General features: G+C 40.6%; 1 protein-coding gene across 1 annotated transcript in view; it reads left to right on the top strand.

Annotated features, from left to right (window-relative positions):
- Positions 1 to 13,553, top strand: part of LOC145990095 (cell adhesion molecule Dscam1-like) — a 433,569-nt gene that overhangs the window by 288,131 nt on the left and 131,885 nt on the right. The gene's annotated exons all lie outside the window — the stretch shown is intronic.

Here is a 13,553-nt window from a genome sequence, read left to right on the forward strand (position 1 = left end):
CAATATTCTGAACAGACATGGGATATTCTAAGCCCTCCATTGCATCATCAAAATTGTGTTCATGTTGTTTATAATAAGTTATTCTCTCAGGATTATCTAAAACAGGAAACAAAGCAGCTAAAATACACCACAGAAAACATTTCTCATCATTATTTTTTATGTTAACCACGGCTCTTTTGTTTTTAATATTGGCAGGTAATGGCAGATATGTAGATCCTTGTAATGGGCTGAATTCAGAAATATTAACATAGAGCTTGTGTGGAGATCCGCATAGGCTCCATCCTGACTCTTTTGCTGCAAATTCAGAGTGTTTAATATTCAATTGATCTATCAAACTGCTTATTATTTTGTCTGAATTTGCATTTGAATATACAGGTACAGTTTCTGTTATGTGGGGCTGTGTAAATTTTGTGCCATTTGGCTTCTTATATTGTGTAAACAATTTGAGGGACAGCTTATAAGAGCCATTTTGTGCATTTAGAATTGCCTGCACATCAGAATTTACACTGTTCAAAAAATTCTTAATGTCACATTTTTGCTCTGATACAAACCGGTAATCCCTTAATTGGCCATTAAAACTGCTATGGATAGGTGGTGCATAGCGTGGCTGCTTAACAGGTGCTTCATGCTTTCTTTTCAGACCAGATGTAGAGGGTTGTGAGGGCAATATTGATGACTGTACATAACAAGTACACTTATGCCTTTTGTAATATGCCTTGCTTAATATTTTATGGCATCTTCGACACATTTTTGTGGCCTTTCTGTATTTCTTACGGTCACAATTAAACCGGTGCCTAGACCAATTAGAACTAGATATATTTTTATTACACTGATTGCAATATTTTTGATTTGGCATTTTTATTGTTTATTTATATAAAATTTCTTGGTCCAAAAAAACAGAACTATGGACAATATGCCAAAACAATTATAACAGCAGTTAGTGGCTGAGCTGGTGCTTTTATACCCAAACAACAGCAATAACTAGGCTCTGGTGATCCCCAATATAAAATAATTTTGCTCTATTATGTTGTTGTATAACACACTTTACCAGGTTTTAGATCTGGGAGCTATCAGTTATATATCAACTAGCAGCGAATATTCTCAAAATCTCACGTGTGGAGATATTATTTTGCCACGTGTATTTCAATCTTACACATTTTATCAGGGCTCAAACCCGAGCCTCTTGTTTACAAGGCAACAATATTAACATTTTGCCATCAGGGGAGGCCTCACATTTTACCAGGACTCAAACCCAGAGCTCTTGTTTACAAGGCAGCAATATTAACACTTCTCCATGGGGGGGGCCTCAAACACAGAAGCCTCTTGATTACAAAGCATATAAGCCATGGGACTATGTCCACATGCAATACATATTGAATATCAGAACCCAGGAGTTATGAGCTCTATATCAGCTAAATACAATTCAAAGTTGGACTTTGAACTGTGCAATGAATATTCTAATATTCTGTAAGTCTCACTCGGGTATATATTATCAGAACAAGGCAAAACCTGAATTGGGCTCAGGCATATATGATAACATGCAAGAGTGAAGTTTTATGCTCTTCCAGTAAATTGGAGTTAATAGCATGATGGCATGGCAATTTTCCCTGAAAGGGCACAGTGTAGATTATATCTCATGCATGCTAGCATATAAAATCTCCCAGGCGTGCATAATTTATTGCTGGCCGGGACATGAAACTGATCAAAGATTAGAAAGAACATGCTTCAATTTGCATGCCTGCCCTTGTCCTTTTGTATTGATCTGTAAGTTGTAGAGCATGAGAATATAAGCATTTTTGGCTTAGTTTTAAGTGTAGCCAAAACAATATCAAGGGGGGCATATTTTTGACAAGTTTATGGACAACAATCTGGCAGATGTAGCTTTTACACACATAGGGGAATCTGTCTGAGGGGAGTTCTTCATTTCTACACTAGAATTCAAGATTCTTGGGTTTTTGACAGAATAACACACTATAAACAATAAAATCATATGGGTACTTGACATAATTTTAAGTGTAGGCAAATCTGTCTATTGAGGGTTCTTCTTTTCTACACTAGGATTCAGAGTTCTTGGGATTAAGAGCATATCACACTTAAAGAATTGGAGAATATGGGCATCTTGACATAGTTTTAAGTGTAGGCAAATCGGGCTGTTCAATCAAATAACCTCTTCATTTGTACGCTATAAGTGAGCCAATAATAGCATCAATACAACTACTCACCACGGTAGTCGGCGAAGGTTAGGTAGGTTTTCCTTGTGTCCAGTTAGTGAAGGCGAGCGAGTGCAGCTGTGAGCAAGGCATGCCTAGGTGTACGATAGTGCAGTTTGATCAGGCCAGGATCATCAAGCTACTGCAGACTGGCATGTCACAACGGGCTGTAGCTAGGGCTGTTGGAGTGGAGCAAAGCGATGTCTGTAGGACCTGGAAGCGGCATACAGACACAGGAACAGTAGCAGATCATCAACGGACAGGTCGTCCACGGGTCACAACACCAGCACAAGATCGCTATGTACGACTCTCAGCTCGGCGACAGAATACCATCACGGCAAGGAACATCACTCATGCCCGCCAGGCAGCCTCTGCTGTGCGTGTGTCAAACCAAACTGTCTGTAACACACTCCGAGGAAGTGGTTTACGTTCCAGAAGACCTCTCCGGCGCCAGTACCTATTGCCACGACATCGGCGCGACCGTGTGCATTGTGCCCGTGTACATCGAAATTGGGAACCCGATCATTGGGCTCATGTGCTCTTCACCGATGAATGTAGGCTCTGTCTAATGCCAGGTCCACGAAGAGGACGGTTGTGGCGAGGCCCTGGACTGCAAGAGCGGCTTCGTGGTGTCCAGGGGGTCCATCCATATCAAGGAGGAGGAATCATGGTGTGGGCAGGGATCATGCTCGGACGTCGAACGCCCCTAATTCCAATTAGAGAGACTCAAACAGCTGTTCGTTATGTCAAGGACCTTCTCCAGACGACTGTCGAACCATTTCATCAGGAAATTGGTAACGAATTTGTCTTGGTGGATGACAATGCCCGTCCACACAGCACACAGATGGTGCACGATTATCTGCAGGCGGCGAATATCCATCGCATGCTCTGGCCAGCGCAAAGTCCCGACATGAATTGCATCGAACATGCATGGTCAATGCTAAAAAATGCCATTGTAAACCGTCCTGTGGCTCCCACCAATCTTCGTGAAGTTCTTCTTGCGGCACAGGACGAATGGGATCGCTTACCGCAAGATCACCTTGATCGTCCCATCCTCAGTATGCCACAGGGTGTTCAAGACCTTCTTGCAGCCAGGGGAGGACACACCAAGTGGTAGGCAATGTTTCTGATGGATCCGCTATGACGAACGTTCTTCTTGTGACAATTCTTTGTTTTCTCGCCTCTATCATGAATTGTGCCATTTTAGTTTTAAAAACATTTCTGACAAAATTGTACGTTTTTGGTTCCCTTTTCATTCAACATGTCTTGTTCTTCATGTTTTCTTTTGTATTCCCACTGTCATTGTCAATAAACTTTGTGCTTCATATATATTTTGTCATTTTCCGTCCTGATGCAAAACTTTTTTGACTGTGTTTATGTATAAATTTTATATGTATATAATATATACTAGAAGAAGAAGGTAAAAAACCGCCAGGTTTAGTTGTCGGACCCTGTTCATATAGTATACTGACCCAATCGTTCAAACATCAAGCATACCGCTGGAAAAACACCACAACCGTGTTCGTCTTCGTGTAGAGGTGAGCATCATGGTAATAGGGAATGAGAATTCACTCTCAACTCTTCAAGTTGGTTTATTATTTTTATTGTGTTCATCGTAGGAATTACTTAAAGGATTGTATGTTCACAAATGATTGTGCATCCTTATAGTTACACACACGCCATATCTTTCATAAAGGTGCCTCTACGGCGTACCTTTGCGTACTGCCAGATAAAAGCACCGTGTGTGTGTGAAAGGTAAAGTTGCCCCGGTCAAAACCTATGGAGGGTGTGGTGCTAGGACCCCACACATTCACAATCTCGGCCATTTGTGGAGATGAAGTGATTAACACCAAGCTCTGGTGGCCTTTACTCCCCAGGGTTGCCTCCCAAAGTAGACTTGGTGGACGAGTGTTTTTTATCTCTCGCTACCCCTATCCTAATGTTTGCCACCGCATGGGACAATGCTGATTTTGACACCCCATGAAAAAATTTCCAGCTACGTAGATGCGTGAACATGAAACACCACAAGAAATACGTCGTCGCCTTGTAATCAAGGGGTCCCGGGTTCGATACCCGGTGGAGGCACATAGTGGTTCGGATCCAACTTTAAACTGTAGGTCTAGTCCCGATTAACCTTTCTGTGCATAAAGTGAACTTAAAACAGCAATTCAATCAAACGAAAAGAAATAAGCATAAAATATCACTTCCGTGCTTAACCTTTCTACACTTGTTCCGATTGGGAAAAGTCTTCCACTTTCAGCATTTCTACCACTCAGCGCGCGTATCTGCAGGCATCGAACTCTGTCCAATCGCGCGGAAAGCAAGGCGCCGTACCACACCTTCGAACAAAGGAAGAGATTGTCTCAGGCATTCGAAACAGCAAAAAATGACGTCAGCCAACTACAAAGCAAGACCCGACGTCGGGGCAAAACTTGATTACCAAGATGGGACCAATAATATCAATTTGTGCACGATGATGATCCAAAAGGAGAGGAATCCGTTAAAAGACAACTTGGCCAATCCGTTCTCTCCATTTTTACTCAGTTTACTGGCGAAGAGGGAGGGGGGACGTCTTCTCTGGAAGACAGTGATTTAATTTCTACCTGAAGAGACTCCTCGCAGCCAAACAATTCTTTGATGAAACCCGAAATCGAATCTCACGGATTAATGGCGTACGATGGTCCTATCCCCGCCCCAACCACCACGCCCTCCCCAGGGACCTTTGTCCCCCTTGCAGCTGACACCGCGGACCGCACTTCCAGAAGGAATGATGATGGTCAAAGAAGAGGAGAGGAACAACGGGAAAGATAAAAAGGATCCTGAAAGAACACAGACAAAGGAAAGTGAGACAAATACGTTGACGCTACCAGAGGGACGCTGCAGTTGTAATTTTCTTCTTGTTTTTGTTTCGTTCTTTGAGAATTTCTTGCAACTGGCGAGGGAGACGAGAAAAATAACAGTCCTGCGTGTGTGACGTGTTGTTAAAGGCCGTAGCTGTTGTGAGGCTGTGGCGTAGTGCTTACCGGAACCCGCTACAAAGCCTTGCAGCTTCAGATCTTGCTATGGACGATCTGTCGCTAGACTTTCATTTATTTCCTCACTTTATCAGTCGCTGTGGTGGATTCATCTCCGCCACTGAAGATTCAGCGTTTGAGTCCCAGCCTGAACATGTCTGTATTCTTTTGACGTCTTCTCTTCAGTTTCATCATCATCGCCACGATTATCACAAGAGGTAGAAATGACAGCTAAAATATAAGATAAATACGTAGTAGCTGTTGTGTAGGGAAAATTGATATAATTTGATTTCATACCTTCCTGTCTTTCTTTCTCTCTAAATCTGCTTATTTCTCTCTCTCTTCCTTCTTTGGTTATCTAGTTCTCTTTCTTTACGTTTCTTTACTTCTCTTTCAATCTTTTGCTCTCCTCTTCACTATTTTTCTTTAAGCAATCTCTCTCTCTTCATCTTTACATCTCTGTATTCTCTTTCAATATCTTTCTCTCTGTTTCCCTATTTCTTGTTCAACCCCTCTGTCGTCCTCCTTTCATCTCGCTCCACCTTTTTACTTACTTCTATCTCTTTGAATCTCTCTCGTTTTCTACTGTACCTCTCTCCATTTCTCTTTGAACTACTCTCTCTCTCTCTCTATCTTCTTCCTTGCATCTCTCGTACCCGTTTTCTGTTTCTGTTTACCTATCTATTTCTCTTTCAGGTTGTGGTTTTAAGTTCACTTCACGTGCAGAAGTACTAATCGGGACTGGACCTACAGTTTAAAGTGGGATCCGAACCACTATGTGCCTCTACAGGGTATCGAACCGGCAAACCCTTGATTACAAGCCAATATTTCTCTTTGAATCTCTCGATCTCTTCCTCTTTTCATTGGCCTCATCCTTTATCTTTCTTGTCGCTATTTCTCTTTGAATCATTCCCTCTCTTGATCTTTGCATCTCTCTCACTCTTTCTTTGCGTCTCTGTATTTCTCTTCCTCTATCTTTTGTTCTCTGTCTCTCTCTTTGACCCACTCCCTCTCATCTTTGCATCTATCTCCCTCTTTCTTTATATTTCTGTATTTCTCTTTGATTGTCTCTTTCTCTTTGCATATCTCTCTGTCTCTATCTTTTCTTCTCTGTCTCCGCTTTGTCTCTCTCTCTCTTTAACCCACTACCTCTCTTCATCTTTGTATCTTTCTCACCTTTTTTTACGTCTCTTTATTTCTCTTTGATTGTCTCTTCCTCTTTCTATTTGCATATCTCTCTGTCTCTGTCTCTCTTTCTCTTTGACCCACTCCCTCTCATCTTTACATCTATCTCACTCTTTCTTTACATCTCTCTATTTCTCTTTGATTGTCTCTTCCTCTTTCTCTTTGCATATCTCTCTGTCTATATATTTTCTTCTCTGTCTCCGCTTTGTCTCTCTCTCTCATTGACCCACTTCCTCTCTTCATCTTTGTATCTTTCTCACTCTTTCTTTCTCTTTGATTGTCTCTTCCTCTTTCTCTTTGCATATCTCTCTGTCTCTATCTTTTCTTCTCTGTCTCTGCCTCTATCTCCCGCCCGAATCTATATTTCCTTCTCCCCCGTCCCTATTTCCTGGCCAGAGAGCCTCTTTGCAGGAAGACTGGAGTAAATATACCGTCGTCTTCTCCTTGCAGATGCTGTTCAGGAAGCATGCTGCAGTTCACAACTTACCTCCTTATCGTTAAATGCATCTGCGGAGAGAACGGCGCTTCTTATGTGATTTGCAATCTCTGAGGCATTGAAACGGCCGAACGACTCTGGTCGAGAACTTTTCAGCGAGAGAGGTTCCAAAAGGAACTGTCGTGTGAATAAGAAAACAGGAAAGTTACAACACAATTAAGCTCGAGGTTTTCTTTAATTGATTGATTAATTTGGTTTATTTTACTTCACTTTTCTGCCACTATGAGCTAATCGCGAAGATGAGGATGAGTGATGATGCAGTGAAACTGATGAATAGACACTCACAATCGCCCATGCCCAGGGCTGGATTCGAACCTGGGACCCCTGGCATCGCAGAGGATTACTATAAGGTCGGAATATTAGCGAAAACGCATAAGAGCAAGATGATGAAATAGGTCGAAAAACCATAAATTCGAGAAGAATAAAGCTGGATAAGGTAAAAACACTGGTCTGGAATTGACGCGAAATAATATTGTGATGCAGTGAGAATTCTGGCAGTTCACCTAACAGGATTTTGTATATTCGTGTGGGTGGCCAGAACTCACTTGATGGCGTGCCTGATTATTATTCACGTGACCTGTGGTAACCTGGCGCAGTGGTAGCGTCGTCGCCTTGTAATCAAGGGGTCCCGCGTTCGATTCACGGTTGAGGCACATAGTGGTTCGGATCCCACTTTAAACCGTAGGTCCAGTCCCGATTAACCTTACTGCGCATAAAGTGGACTTAAAACAGAAAATTTATTTGTAATGTAGGTATCTTTTTTTTTCCTCGTAAGACTAATCTCGACTATGAGAGCATACACTTACTGTCGGGGGTAAGTTTCGGATTTTCCGTTTTTCGTTTGTTCCTTACATATTACTAGCAATTGTTATTTTTTAGAACTAGCATGACCCTTGGTTAAGGCTCTACAACAACTACAATGTGAAAACTCTTGAATAAAGCTGGGGGAGTTATAAGAAGTTGGATGTTTAACACATCAAGCGCATAGATGCAAACACAAATTTTATTTACCAGTAGGCCACGTGCATTGAAAAGAATACATCATCTTGCGATAATATTCCGCGCAGATGGCAGCACTGCTTTCTTTTTATAAAATAGCGTTATTTTTGTGTGACTAGTATTGAAGTACATTGTGTAGCTGACAGTAAAATTTGGCGTTTTCTAGATAGAAGTTTACTTTCGAGACAAAATTAAAAATTCTGAGGACCTATGATGATACATTGTGACAGAAGAAAACTCCTGAAGTGAATTTAGTGCTTTTAATATCTTTGATGACAGTGACAATGCAGAGTATTTACTATCAAATAAGATACTCTCTGTTATCAGGCAAGTTATTTCTAACTAAATTAAGTAATTCTAAATATTAACAAATGTGTAGAAATGAACTGGTTAAGGGATGACGTCACTAGTAGCCAATGTCCCGGATGTATGTTTCCAAATACAACATCCAAACCCGTTTGTTGCTCACATTGCATTGATGCACAGGAAATGACAAGTTTTGTTACACTGACAGCAGTTAGCAAGCAAAATAGTGAGGTATATCTCACATCAGTGTAAAGATTAGATTCTGGAGAATATCTAGATATTTTACTATTTACTTGAAAATGGCGGGCTAATTACGAAATAATGAAAGAATATCGGGTATTTTTGGAGGAAACGAATGATAAATTGAAGCCTTCCCAACATTGGCGGTTTTCGCCCATATTTTAAAAAAAATATGAAGATATCTTACATGGTCAAAACTGATCGAAGAAGGTTATCGTTTGTTACTGTGACAGCAGTTAGGAAACAAAATACTGATATCTATACGTATTGATATACGATGTTCATATAGTAAATTGTTGACGTGTTTCTTAAAAAATACCCGATTATCTTACTTTACTTCTTTACTAATCCCTTATCCGTGAGGATGTGTAGAATATCCAGGTATTCTCCAGAATCTAGTCTTTGCATTGATGTACGATATACACCGTCTTTATGTTTCCTAACTGCTGTCACTGTAACAAAATCACAACTTCGCTATCAGTTTGCAGTGCCGAAGTATGGGGCCTTCGCCGTGTGCAAGTTTGTTTGGAAACATACATCCGGGGCACTGGCTCTTGTGCTTCACTGCTTAACTCTAAAAGAACAGCTCGACTCTCCTCTTCGAATCTCTCGAATACTTCCTCTTTCTCTCACTTTTATTTACGTATCTCTAATTCTCTTTCGCCTTCCTTGCCTCTTAGTATCTCTTTCTCTCTACGTCTTTCTATTTCTCTTTGAATCTCTCGTAATTATTGCATCTCCCTCTCTGTTCTATTTCTTTCTCGCTACTTCTCTATATTCGTCTTTAATACGTATATCGCCCATTTTCTCTTATCATCTCTTCCTTTCGAGTTTTTCTTCTTTACACTTCTTTATTCCTCTTCAGCAACTCTCTTTATCTCCCTTTCCTTAACGTCTATTTCCTTCTCGCACTCTCTTCCTCTTTACATCCTTATCTCTTATTCTTAAAGAGAAATGGAGAGAGATGCAAAGAAGAAGAGAACGAAAGATTGAAAGAGAAAGAGAGAGACGCGAAGACATTAAGAGAGATAGAGATATGCAACGAAGGGGAGAAAGAGATGTTCACAAAGGAACCTTGAGGCCTTAGGAGGAAGAGAGAGGGAGATGGGAGAAAGGAAAATGATAAGCATATCCACAGTGAGAGAAGTAAAAATACAGAGGAAGATTAAGAAGAAGAGAGATTATTTCACTCTGGAATCCCATAATGGATGCAAGGAGAAGCAGGTGTTGCATTGGCTCTGGCGAATGGCACTATGGCCAGTATAATTTTGTGTGTGTTGACCTGTTTTTTGTCGTTGTGTATGCTGAGAGCTCCTTTACAGCCTCAGCTTTTAACAAGAGACAGAACATTTTAATATTTTAGTAACACAACACTGCAATTATGATATTTTAGTTATGGTAAGGGGCTGGATCCCGTATAATGTGACGGGTGCAAAATAGCCATAGTGCTGACGCACCCAAAATTTTAAATTCAAATGTGTTGCATTGGATGTTGGCAAACTTCCAAATTCCTTCAGGAGGAACAAACGAAGATGGCACACGGTTCTAAAAATTAAAGTTTCCGATTCTGGATGTCGAAGCTCAGCCTCGCCTACTCAGCATCTGTTTCGTTATCTTCACGGTTCGAGTGGAGAAGAGGAGAATTTTGTGAAGACATGGAACGGATGGAAATCTCTGTGTGCATCTTCTCTGATGATATTTTTTCGTAGCGTTACGGGCTAAGGTTCTGTCCCAGGGCTGGTCCCTGGACACAATTGGGGGCGTTAAAACCTTAGTCGTGCCGGATTTCACCCTCTGTATTAGAGGGTAGGACCCGTTGACCAATGGGCGACGAGTCAGAGGTAGAGCAGTTAAATGAAAGAAACACTAATTGAATATTTAAGTGAATGAGTTTATTGTTTGGCAAGCACTCCAATATATTATTAAGAGGGAGAAGGATTGGCACCATAAAGGGGCAGATACTTACCTCCGGATCGCCTGGACGCTGGAACGGTCGGTTGGGCGCTGGGTCCGCTGGCTGGCCTGAGGCCCCAGCTTGGGCCCCACGGCTTCTGGGCGGCCCTGTAGACGATTCGTCCGTCCGGCACTGTCGCGCTCTTCGCGACCCGATCTTGTTCCTTGGCGCCCTCGTTGGCTTCTCCTGAGGCCGGTTGTTAACCCAATTTATAGTGCTCACGGGAGTTAGGCAATGCTTAGGGTAGGGTCTCCGGGTATGGCCGGTGACGGTAGCTACGTCTACGTTATAAGGCGAGACGTAGAACAACAGGAAATTAGCGATGCGATAAAAGCAAAATATAACAGTCACAAATCACTATAGCTTCTAGTTGCTTTTCCTCACTTCTTCATAATATCAACACTTTTCATTTGAAAGGAAGTCAATGATTCATTGGTGGCATAAGTATCCACGAAAACAAATCACATTATTATTGCATAATTCACAAATAACTGTTACTTAGTTAACAATGCGCAATGGATTTATGAGGAAATTCCTGAGCAATTGCTCGCTACGACTCCAGGGGTCCCGGGTTCGAATCCTTGTCTGGGTCTGGGTGTTCTTTGTGAGTGTCCCTTCATCAGTTTCATCACTCATCTCATGATTAGCGAAAAGTGGCGGAAATGCTAAGTAAAATAAACCACATCAATCAGTCAAAACAAGTTGGAACTGAATTGTCAAGTTTAGGCCTTCCCTCACGTTACAAATTTTCAAATTAATAATTAAATATAAAAGTAAGTGCAAAAGTAACTGTTGATAATGTTACTTCCATTGCAAAAAGTAAGTGTCACAATTATAGCTATTTAATTTTAAAATATTTTTACAAAAAGTAAGTGTTACTTGTAGCTACGTTACAAATAATTAGTTACATCCAAAAATCGTGAAATGCTCGAAATACAGTAAATATTTTATTCTGTAGCCCGTTCTCCTAAAATGCAACAATGCTCTATCCACAGTTACAATTCCAGCACCTCCCCTGAAAAATGCCATCACCACACATAACGGCAGAGAAGGTGAGGAAGCGAGTGGGCGGAGCAAAGCAGTCCGCTCTTCTGCAACAGCTGGTGGTGGTAGTCGTGTTTTCCCCTCCATGCACTCACCTCCCCTCTTACGCGTTCATCCGCCGAGCCATCTCGAGTCACTACTTGCTCCATAGGTTCCCGGGAAAGAGTGGATTCGTCAAGCCACTCAGTGGGACTCCACAGAGATACCTCCTGTCTTGAAACATCACTTAACTTTCCATGAAACCGTTCAACTTTGCGACACCTCCTTCCAGGAAAGCATCCACTCTTTCTAATTACTTTTAAAACTTTTCAATAATTCCGGCTCCCCGCCGTGTCGGGAGCCTTCATCCCAGCCACCCCCTACCTGTCCTCATCACTTCAACAACTTCCTCCAAGTTAGTCTACCCGACAGATACCAGAGTCGCACCCTAACGAGAGGAAAGAACATCAAAAGGTTCCCGCTTTTCAGGATTTTTGTAAGCAGTGAACAAACACAGCTGAGACTACTCTCGGCAAACTCTTTGCCGGTTTCTGGCATTAGGAATCTCAAAATACACAACATGTTGTTTTCTCTTGAAAAGTTTGTTTGTTTTCATTAAATTTTTAATTTTGCAAATGTATCCAATTTGCTCGCTGAGTAAATAACCTTGTGAAATTGCAGTTCGAAACTAAATTTGGACGAGGAAAGTGACTATGTTGATCGATTATGGTCCGAAACGACTATTTAAAAAAATGAATAACGCCAATTTTATAAATGTATCCAATTTATTCGCTGATTATGTAACCCCGTGAAATTGGAACTGCACGTTGAAATTGCACGAGAAGACTGTTTATATTTGTTGATTATTTTTTAAATTTGTTAGTTTTTATTAACAATTGTTCAGTTTTGAAAATTTATTGGAACGGATAGGCAATTCTTCACTCCAGAGAAGACTTTTTGCATGGAATTACTTTGTACAGAGATTATACAAACAATAGGAAGGAAGAGAAACACAATTCTTCACTTTAGAAATGATGTTTTGTATGAAACACCTTCCTTTCTAGAGGAACTTGTTAAACAATAGGAAGAGAGAGGCAATTCTTCACTTTACAAAAGAAGCTTTGCATGAAATACTTTCCTTTCCACAGGGACTTGTCACACAAGAGGAAGAGATAGGCAATTCTTCACTTTACAAAAGAAGCTTTGCATGAAATATTTTCCTTTCCACAGGGACTTGCTACACAAGAGGAAGAGATAGGCAATTCTTCACTTTGCAAAAGAAGCTTTGCATGAAATACTTTCCTTTTTACAGCGACTTGCCACACAAGAGAAAGAGATAGGCAATTCTTCACTTTACAAAAGAAGCTTTGCATGAAATACTTTCCTTTCCACAGGGACTTGCCACACAAGAGGAAGAGATAGGCAATTCTTCACTTTACAGAAGAAGCTTTGCATGAAATACTTTCCTTTGCACAGCGACTTGCCACACAAGAGGAAGAGATAGACAATTCTTCACTTTACAACAGAAGTTTTGTATAAAATATTTTCCTTTCTACAGGGCTACAAGCAATTGGAAAGATAAGAGTATTCTTCACTTCGAATATAATGTTTTGTGTGAGACTTTCATTTCTACAGGAACTTTGCAAACAATGGAAAGAGATATATAATTTTTACTTCATATGTTTTACATCAAATACGTTTCTTTATATGGAGAATTGGCAAACAGAACAAATGAAGTATATGCTATACTTTCCTTTCAACAGTGACGTTACAAATACTATAAGATAAGATTATTCTTCACTTCAAAGAACATGTTGTGTGTGAAATTGTTCTTTTCAAAAAGTACTTGTCATAAAATAGAAGCGGACAAGACTATTCTTCACTTCGAAAACATAATTCGTACGGAAATCTTTTCACTTTCAACAAGTTTGCGAAGAAGTTTGAGAAGATTCGTAACTTGAAATGTCATTTTAATATGAATATTTTCAACAGGAAATTAGCAAACAAGAAGAGAGAAATTACAACAATTCTTCACAAAATGTACTTTTTCCATGGAAAAGTTGTGGCTTACCGTGGAGCATTTCTAAATCCAATACATTCTCCCCTGTTGTAAAATTAGAAGCTTT

This window comes from Lepisma saccharinum, chromosome 7, assembly GCF_977018435.1.
Source record: "Lepisma saccharinum chromosome 7, izLepSacc3.1, whole genome shotgun sequence".
NCBI classification, from domain to species: Eukaryota; Metazoa; Arthropoda; class Insecta; order Zygentoma; family Lepismatidae; genus Lepisma; species Lepisma saccharinum.